Consider the following 8,176-nt stretch of genomic DNA (forward strand, 5'->3'; position numbering starts at 1 on the left):
CTAAACAAATAATTGTAATATTCATGAAAGCAGTATTAGCATGGATACCAGTTTGATGTAGTAATCCATTCAAGCAGAACAAGCAGTATTAAGTAGAAAAGAATAATCATGTATTATTACATTCAAAGCAGAAATAGCAGAACAAAATTAGATAGTGATGGATCCTTTTCTACTCCAATCATTAGTCCTCAACTGTTATACTCACCTAAAGGAACTCTATTTCATTTAGAATATCCTTTAGGTCTACATTTTCTTTCAAGTATTAACAACAAATTGAGGCAAACTTGGTAGCAGTTTCATAAAGCTCATAACAAGTCGATATTATTTAGAGGCTTTTCAATAAAAACAATCCTAGCATGGATGATAATGATAAGAGGGAGCTTGTGAAGTCCCCTCCTTCAATAATAAGTATAAAGAAGAAGCATAGCGAGGCAAAGAGAAGGAGAAAGCACAGAATTAATGCTCAAAACTATATATATAGTTGCTTGCTTCAATTTCTAATTATTGTGTTATGCATGACATCATATGATGCCATGTGTGTTGAGGAATTCTTCTTTGTTTACAATTCAAAGTCAAGTTGTATCTGTAAGCCACGTCTTTTTTTCTTTTTTTTTTCCATGTTGACATAGATAAAGTTGATTATTCTATAAGTTATAATGGGGAGACTATTTTTTCTATCAACCTTTGTCTATACTCTATGGTGAAATCACAAAGCATGAATACTGTTACTATATAAAACTCAAAACAAACCTTCCAATAACCAATTGCAATTAAAAAAAAAGCTCACATATCTTCTTCAAGAACATCATTATGTGTGAGCTTGACAACAGTAACCCCAGGTTCAGGCTCCTTCAACACAAGCTTCCCCTATAACAATTTCAATCACCATTTTATTTACACGCATGCATTCAAATCTCTACATTAACAAAAGAATGAAATGAAATGAACAAGGTCATACCAAAGAATAAACACCATCAGGCCAGCTTCCGAACCTCCATTTCTGAACAATCAACTTAGCTTCCTGCAACTCCATGTTGGTACCAATAATAGAACCAACGAAGATGCTGATCTTTACATTGCTCTGCATGAAATCCTTCCACCCGTTCTCATCTAACAATATCTCATAGAAAATACCTCGCCCTACAATTGACCCTCTCCGTCGTGCTAATACTTTTGAATCCCTCTTTCTTGTTCTTCTTCATCGAACGCTACTTCTTGGCCGCAGCTGAAGCCAAAGAAGGCGTCACAGCCGCCAATGCAGCTACGACAACATAATTCTGCTGTTGTGGCGGTGTTGGCTTTCTTGATCTCGAGCTCGTCCTTAACAGGTCCACCCTTGGCCATGCTTCTGGAGGAAGGCATGCTATCAATAATTAAAATAACTGCCGAGTACCTCTCTAGATCAAGAAAGCAAACATAAATCACCATAAATATTGTGTTCATGCATTGGAAGCAGGCTTCAGTCCACCAAATCTCATCTATTTCTAGACTTTTAAGAACTTTATTATTTCCCAAGATATCTTCAACCACGACATAACAACATATTATGTACAGATCACAGAGGATAATAATACTAATATTGTGTATATTGACAACTATATAATATAATATATAGCTAAAAGATGTTAACAAATATTGGGATGCCATGATTATTCCCTCAGAATTATTGAAACAATTTGAATGCATAAGTACATAAGCAACAAATTCTAAAAATCCCTTTAAGGATATTTGCATTAAGGTATTAAAAATAATGAATAATTGATGAATCAAATAATTCTATTGATACAGTAATATTATTTTTACCAAATTTTGCTAATCAACCTTCTATAAATTTGCAGCATAAAACGAATCTGCTGCTATAACTGAACAAAATCCAATTATACACAAAATACAACAAGATGGAGCCCATGTCAAGAATCTAAAATACTCAACCACCAATACAAGGTGAAAATCAGTTTTATGAAATAAGTTAAATAGCACTTTGAGGATTTGTCATGAATTCATTACCTAAATTAGCACATTGAGTATCAACAGATGGCCTACCTGCACAACGACGGTGACGATGATGATAGCAAGTGCAGCAAGCAGAGGTAGCAACAACGAGTAGCGATAATTCATATCTGGATCAAAATCAGCAAGAGTTAAGAAATTGAAGGACGGAGTGAATAGAAAAAATTAAATAAGAGAGAAAATGCTTACCGGTGAGCTTGCTTATAAATTTGAGACGAGAAATTGAAGAACAAAGTGAATTAGAGGTAGCCTATGGTTGAAGTACAGAGCATTGTAGTAATTATGATGAAACTAAGGAGGAAGATCGTGAGATCAAGGAGGCAGAGTGAAAGATTAAGGAGGGGAAGTGCGAGCAAGAGTGATATCAAGCGAGATCGAGATCGACAGTCGAAATCAAGCAAGAGCGAGATTGAGATCAAGATCAAGCAAGAGCGAGATCGACATCGAAGCAAACGCGTGAAGCATGAGTGAGATTTGAATGTGACGAGTGAGAGATTTTGATTTTGCAAGCATGGAGTTTTGCTTGTTTCCTGTGAATGTGAATAAGCATTTTTTTAAAAAAATAGATGTATTTGATAACATTTTAGCATAAATGTTACTTAATATGTAATTTTGTCATAACTACTAACATTTTAATAAATGTTAAGAGATAAATGTTACTAAATGTTTAAAATATAGTAGTGCACTATCGTTCGTTACTATCGACATTCAGGGAATCGCTAAATTTATTTATTATTACTGTAGACCATGAGTCGTCAGTAAAATTAGTCGAAGTTTATGAAAGGGGATTGGCCGACCTTATGTCATCGTCTTAGCTGTGACTAAAATTAGTTGTTTAGCCGTCCTTTTAGTTGTTTAGTCGACCTTATGTCATCATCTTAGCTATTACTAAATTAGTTGTTACTAAAATTAGCTAACTATTTGGCCGATCATATGTGATCATCTTAGCTGATAATAAAATAAATAGTTTATGTGTTATTCAACTAATTTTTTTATATTTTTTAATTAAATTTTTTGTGTTATTATTTTATATCATTCATCTAAAAATTTTGTATAGTCTAAAAAAAATTTGTGTATTTTTTAATTAAAATTTTTATATCTTTTGTTATATTTATGTGTAATTCAACATAAAACGTGATTTGTCTAGATAAAATACCCATTTATTTTTAAGAAAACATAAGATGATACAAAAAAGTTATTTTATATCATTAATAAACTTTGAAAAGAGAAGAAGATAAAAGTTGAGGAGAAGAAAAAGAAACTAAAAAAATTATTAGAAGAAGAAGAAAAGGAAGTAACAATAACATCAGAAAAAAAAAAGATGAAAAGTGCATAATTTTAACGTTTATGTAAGTAGTTTTTGTTGTATCAATTAATTATAAAACTAATTTAATTAAATTTAATTAATTACTCAAAAAACTTGTTCTACTAACATAAGTAATTAAAGTCGTAAAGAATACATCTCTACTGCCAGTTCTGTTTAGGAAAGACTTGCACTAATAACTTTCCTTGGCCAATTAATACTGTTGATCAGTGAATGAAGGCTAAGAGTGGATATACTATTGAAGAAGCTGAGAGGTTGCTTTATTTGGGTCTGTTATATTCAAATTCAGACCCTAAGAGGCTAATAATGAGGCAAATTTTCAAAATGCTAGAAAGTTTTCATAATCAGACATTAGGGAAGCTATTAGATCAGTAAAACAAAAGACTAGAATTAAATGACTAATAAGCAACAACTAAAAGGCCACAAAAACTATCACTTTGCACACTCAAAATTGTCCAATTAATGACATGGAATATATAAGAAGCCTCAAGAAGGACTAACCTGGTTTGCGAACCTTTTCCGAAGTTGCTTAGACTGTTGGGGAGCATCAATCTACAAGCCAGACAGAGTATCATAAGCAATTTTCAATCCTAGAGTAGTCCAATTGGAAACAAACAAATCAATTAACTTAAAAGTCAAACGTACTTGTTCACTCTTTGTTCCTTTTTTAATGAATTCCAGTTCAAAGGTTAACAATGCCAGGTCAAAGTTTTCAGGTGGCACAAATCTATTAACAACACCACAAATCATTAAAGTAAAATAAGAGTAATTAAAAAAACATAGAAAAAAAGAAGAAAGGGAAATAACCTAGTGACAGGAATAGATTCAGCAGTGTAGACTTTAACACAGCGACGTTGAATGGAATTGAGAGAAATCTAGGCACTGTGAATGTTCTTATGAGCTGTATATCTCAGTTAAGAACACAAAAAGCAAAACCACAAATCGAACCTATCCAATTTAAGGTCAAAAAGTCAAAAAATAAACTCAGTTTCCTAACTTGTTTCCTTCACAGTTGATATTGATCGGGATTGACGAAGACCTAATCCAATTTGCTCTTCTTGTTCATAGATAATATCTCTCATTGAGATGCTTGACCTTAAAGCTTTGTCTTTCTAGTTTGCCGTAACAATATAACAATTATAGAAAGTGCGTAAGATAAAATCTCAAGGACAAAGCTCAAAGATATATAGTTTATAGTTGATGCATGAAAGAAAAAATAGAAGAATCTTCTATCTAAACAAATAATTGTAATATGCATGAAAGTAGTATTAGCATGGATACCAGTTTGATGTAGTAATCCATTCAAGCAGAACAAGCAGTATTAAGTAGAAAAGAATAATCATGTATTATTACATTCAAAGCAGAAATAGCAGAACAAAATTAGATAGTGATGGATCCTTTTCTACTCCAATCATTAGTCCTCAACTGTTATACTCACCTAAAGGAACTCTATTTCATTTAGAATATCCTTTAGGTCTACATTTTCTTTCAAGTATTAACAACAAATTGAGGCAAACTTGGTAGCAGTTTCACAAAGCTCATAACAAGTCGATATTATTTAGAGGCTTTTCAATAAAAACAATTCCAGCATGGATGATAATGATAAGGGGGAGCTTGTGAAGTCCCCTCCTTCAATAATAAGTATAAAGAAGAAGCATAGCGATGCAAAGAGAAGGAGAAGGCACAGAATTAATGCTCAAACTATATATATAGTTGCTTGCTTCAATTTCTAATTATTGTGTTATGCATGACATCATATGATGCCATGTGTGTTGAGGAATTCTTCTTTGTTTACAATTCAAAGTCAATTTGTATCTGTAAGCCACATCTTTTTTTCAGTTTTTTTTCATGTTGACATTGGTAAAGTCGATTATTCTATATGCTATAATGGGGAGACTATTTTTTCTATCTACCTTTGTCTATACTCTATGGTGAAATCACAAAGCATGAATATTGTTACTATGTAAAACTCAAAACAAACCTTCCAATAACCAATTGCAATTAAAAAATAAGCTCACCTATATTCTTTAGGAACATCATTATGTGTGAGCTTGACAACAGTAACCCCAGGTTCAGGCTCCTCCAACACAAGCTTCACCGATAACAATTTCAATCACCATTTTATTTACATGCATGCATTCAAATCTCTACATTAAGAAAAGAATGAAATGAAATGAACAAGGTCATACCAACAAATGAACACCATCAGGCGAGGTTCCGAACCTCCATTTCTGAACAATCAACTTAGCTTCCTGCAACTCCCTGTTGGTTTCGATAACAGAACCATCGAAGATGCTGATCTTTGCATTGCTCTGTGTGAAACCCTTCCACCCGTTCTCATCTAACAATATCTCATACGAATCCCTCGCCCTACAATTGAACCTCTCCATCATGCTAATACTCTTGAATCCCTATTTCTTCTTCTTCTTTGCCGAACACCCCTTCTTAGTCGCAGCTGAAGCCAAAGAAAGCGTCACAGCTGCCGATGCAGATGCGGCAGCATGATTCTACTGCTGTGGCGGCGTTGGCTTCTTGGTCTCGAGCTCGTCCTTAACAGGTCCACCCTTGGCCATGCTTCTAGAGGAAGGCATGATATCAGTAATTAAAATAACTGCCAACTACCTTTCTAGATTAAGAAAGCAAACATAAATCGCCATAAATATTGTGTTCATGCATTGGAAGCAGTCTTCCATCCACCAAATCTCATCTATTTCTTGACTTTTAAGAACTTTATTATTTCCCAAGATATCATTAGCCACGATATAACAACATATTGTGTACAGGGTCACAGAGGATAATAATACTAATATTGTGTATATTGACAATTATATAATATAATATATAGCTAGAAGATATTAACAAATGTTGAGATGCCATGATTACTCCTTCAGAATTATTGAAACAATCTGAATGCATAAGTACAGAAGCAGCAAGACTAAAAATCCTTTTAAAGATATTTGCATTAAGGTATTAAAAATAATGAATAATTGATGAATCAAATAATTTTATTGATACAATAATAACATTTTTACCAAATTTTGCTAATTAGCCTTCTATAAATTTGCAGCATAAGACGAATCTACTGCTATAACTGAACAAAATCTAATTATACACAAAATACAACAAGATGAAATCCATGTCAAGAATCTAAAATACTCAACTACCAATACAAGGTGAAAATCAATTTTATGAAATAAGTTAAATAGCACTTTGAGGATCTGTCAAGAATTCATAACCTAAATTAGCACACTGAGTATCAATGGATGGCCTACCTGCACAACGACGGTGACAATGATGATAGCAAGCGCAGCAAGCAGAGGTAGCAACAATGAGTAGCGATAATTCATATCTGGATCAAAATCAGCAAGAGTGAAGAAATTGAAGAACGGAGTGAATAGAAAAAATTAAATAAGAGAGAAAATGCTTACCGATTAGCTTGCTCTTAAATTTGAGATGAGAAATTAAAGAACAAAGTGAATTAGAGGTAGCCTGTGGTTAAAGTACAGAGCATTGTAGTAATCATGGTGAAACTAAGGAGGAAGATCGTGAGATCGAGGAGGTAGAGTGAAAGATTAAGGAGGCGTAGTGCGAGCAAGAGCGATATCGAGCAAGATCGAGATTGAAAATCGAGATCAAGCAAGAGCGAGATTGAGATCGAGATCAAGCAAGAGCGAGAACGTCATCGAAGCAAACACGTGAAGCATGAGCGAGATTTGAATGTGAGGGGTGAGAGATTTTGATTTTGTGAACGGGGAGTTTTTCTTGTTTCCTGTGAATGTGAATAAGCATTTTTAAAAAAATAAATGTATTTGGTAACATTTTAACATAAATTTTACTTACTATGTAATTTTGTCATAACTACTAACATTTTAATAAATGTTAAGAGATAAATGTTACTAAATGTTTAAAATGGAGTAGTGCACTGTCGTTCGTTACTATCGACATTCAGGGAATTACTAAGGTTATTTATTATTACTGTAGACCATGAGTCGTCGGTAAAATTAGTCGAAGTTTATGAAAGGGGATTAGTCAACCTTATGTCATCATCTTAGCTATTACTAAAATTAGTTGTTACTAAAATTTGCTAGCTATTTGGCCAATCTTATGTCATAATCTTAGCTGATACTAAAATTAGCTACCTGTTTAGCTAGCTGTTTGGTCGACCTTGTGTCATCATCTCAGCTGATACTAAAGTTAACTGTTTGGTCGACCTTTTGTAATGTTTAATAATATTTCAGTAGTGAAAGCTGGAATTTATTGACAATAAATGCGTAAATTTGTGATAATAAGCACAATTTTCTTTAAAAATAAGATAAAAAAAATACAAAATTTTGTGGTGATAAGCATAGAGTTTTTTTGAAAGTAAACATAATTCTTTGAATAAAAACATAGAAAAAACACAGGAATTTATTGAGAAAAAAATCCAAAAATTTTGCTATGATAAATTCAAAACTTTGTTGAAGGTAAATTCACGACTTTTTGAAAAAAAAAAGAAAAAATACATAATTTATTGACAATAAAAATAGAAATATTGTGATGATAAACACAATAATATTTGAAGCTAAAGACATTATTTTGAAAAAAAAATATGAAAAAAAATATTCAGCTAAAAATTTATATGATTTAAAATAGTTTATGTGTTATTCAACTAAATTTTTTATGATTTTTAATTAAAATTTGTGTTATTATTTTATATTATTCATCTAAATATTTTGTATAGTTTAAAATAATTTGTGTATTTTTTAATTAAAATTTTTATATCTTTTGTTATATTTATGTGTAATTCAACATAAAAAGTGATTTGTCTAGATAAAATACCCATTTATTTTTAAGAAAACATAA

The 8,176-nt window shown here is 32.1% G+C and overlaps 1 pseudogene; it reads right to left on the bottom strand.

The window, feature by feature from the left end:
• On the bottom strand, window positions 477-1,380 carry LOC107632970 (annotated as a pseudogene).

Source organism: Arachis ipaensis, chromosome B03 (genome assembly GCF_000816755.2).
Source record: "Arachis ipaensis cultivar K30076 chromosome B03, Araip1.1, whole genome shotgun sequence".
NCBI lineage: Eukaryota > Viridiplantae > Streptophyta > Magnoliopsida > Fabales > Fabaceae > Arachis > Arachis ipaensis.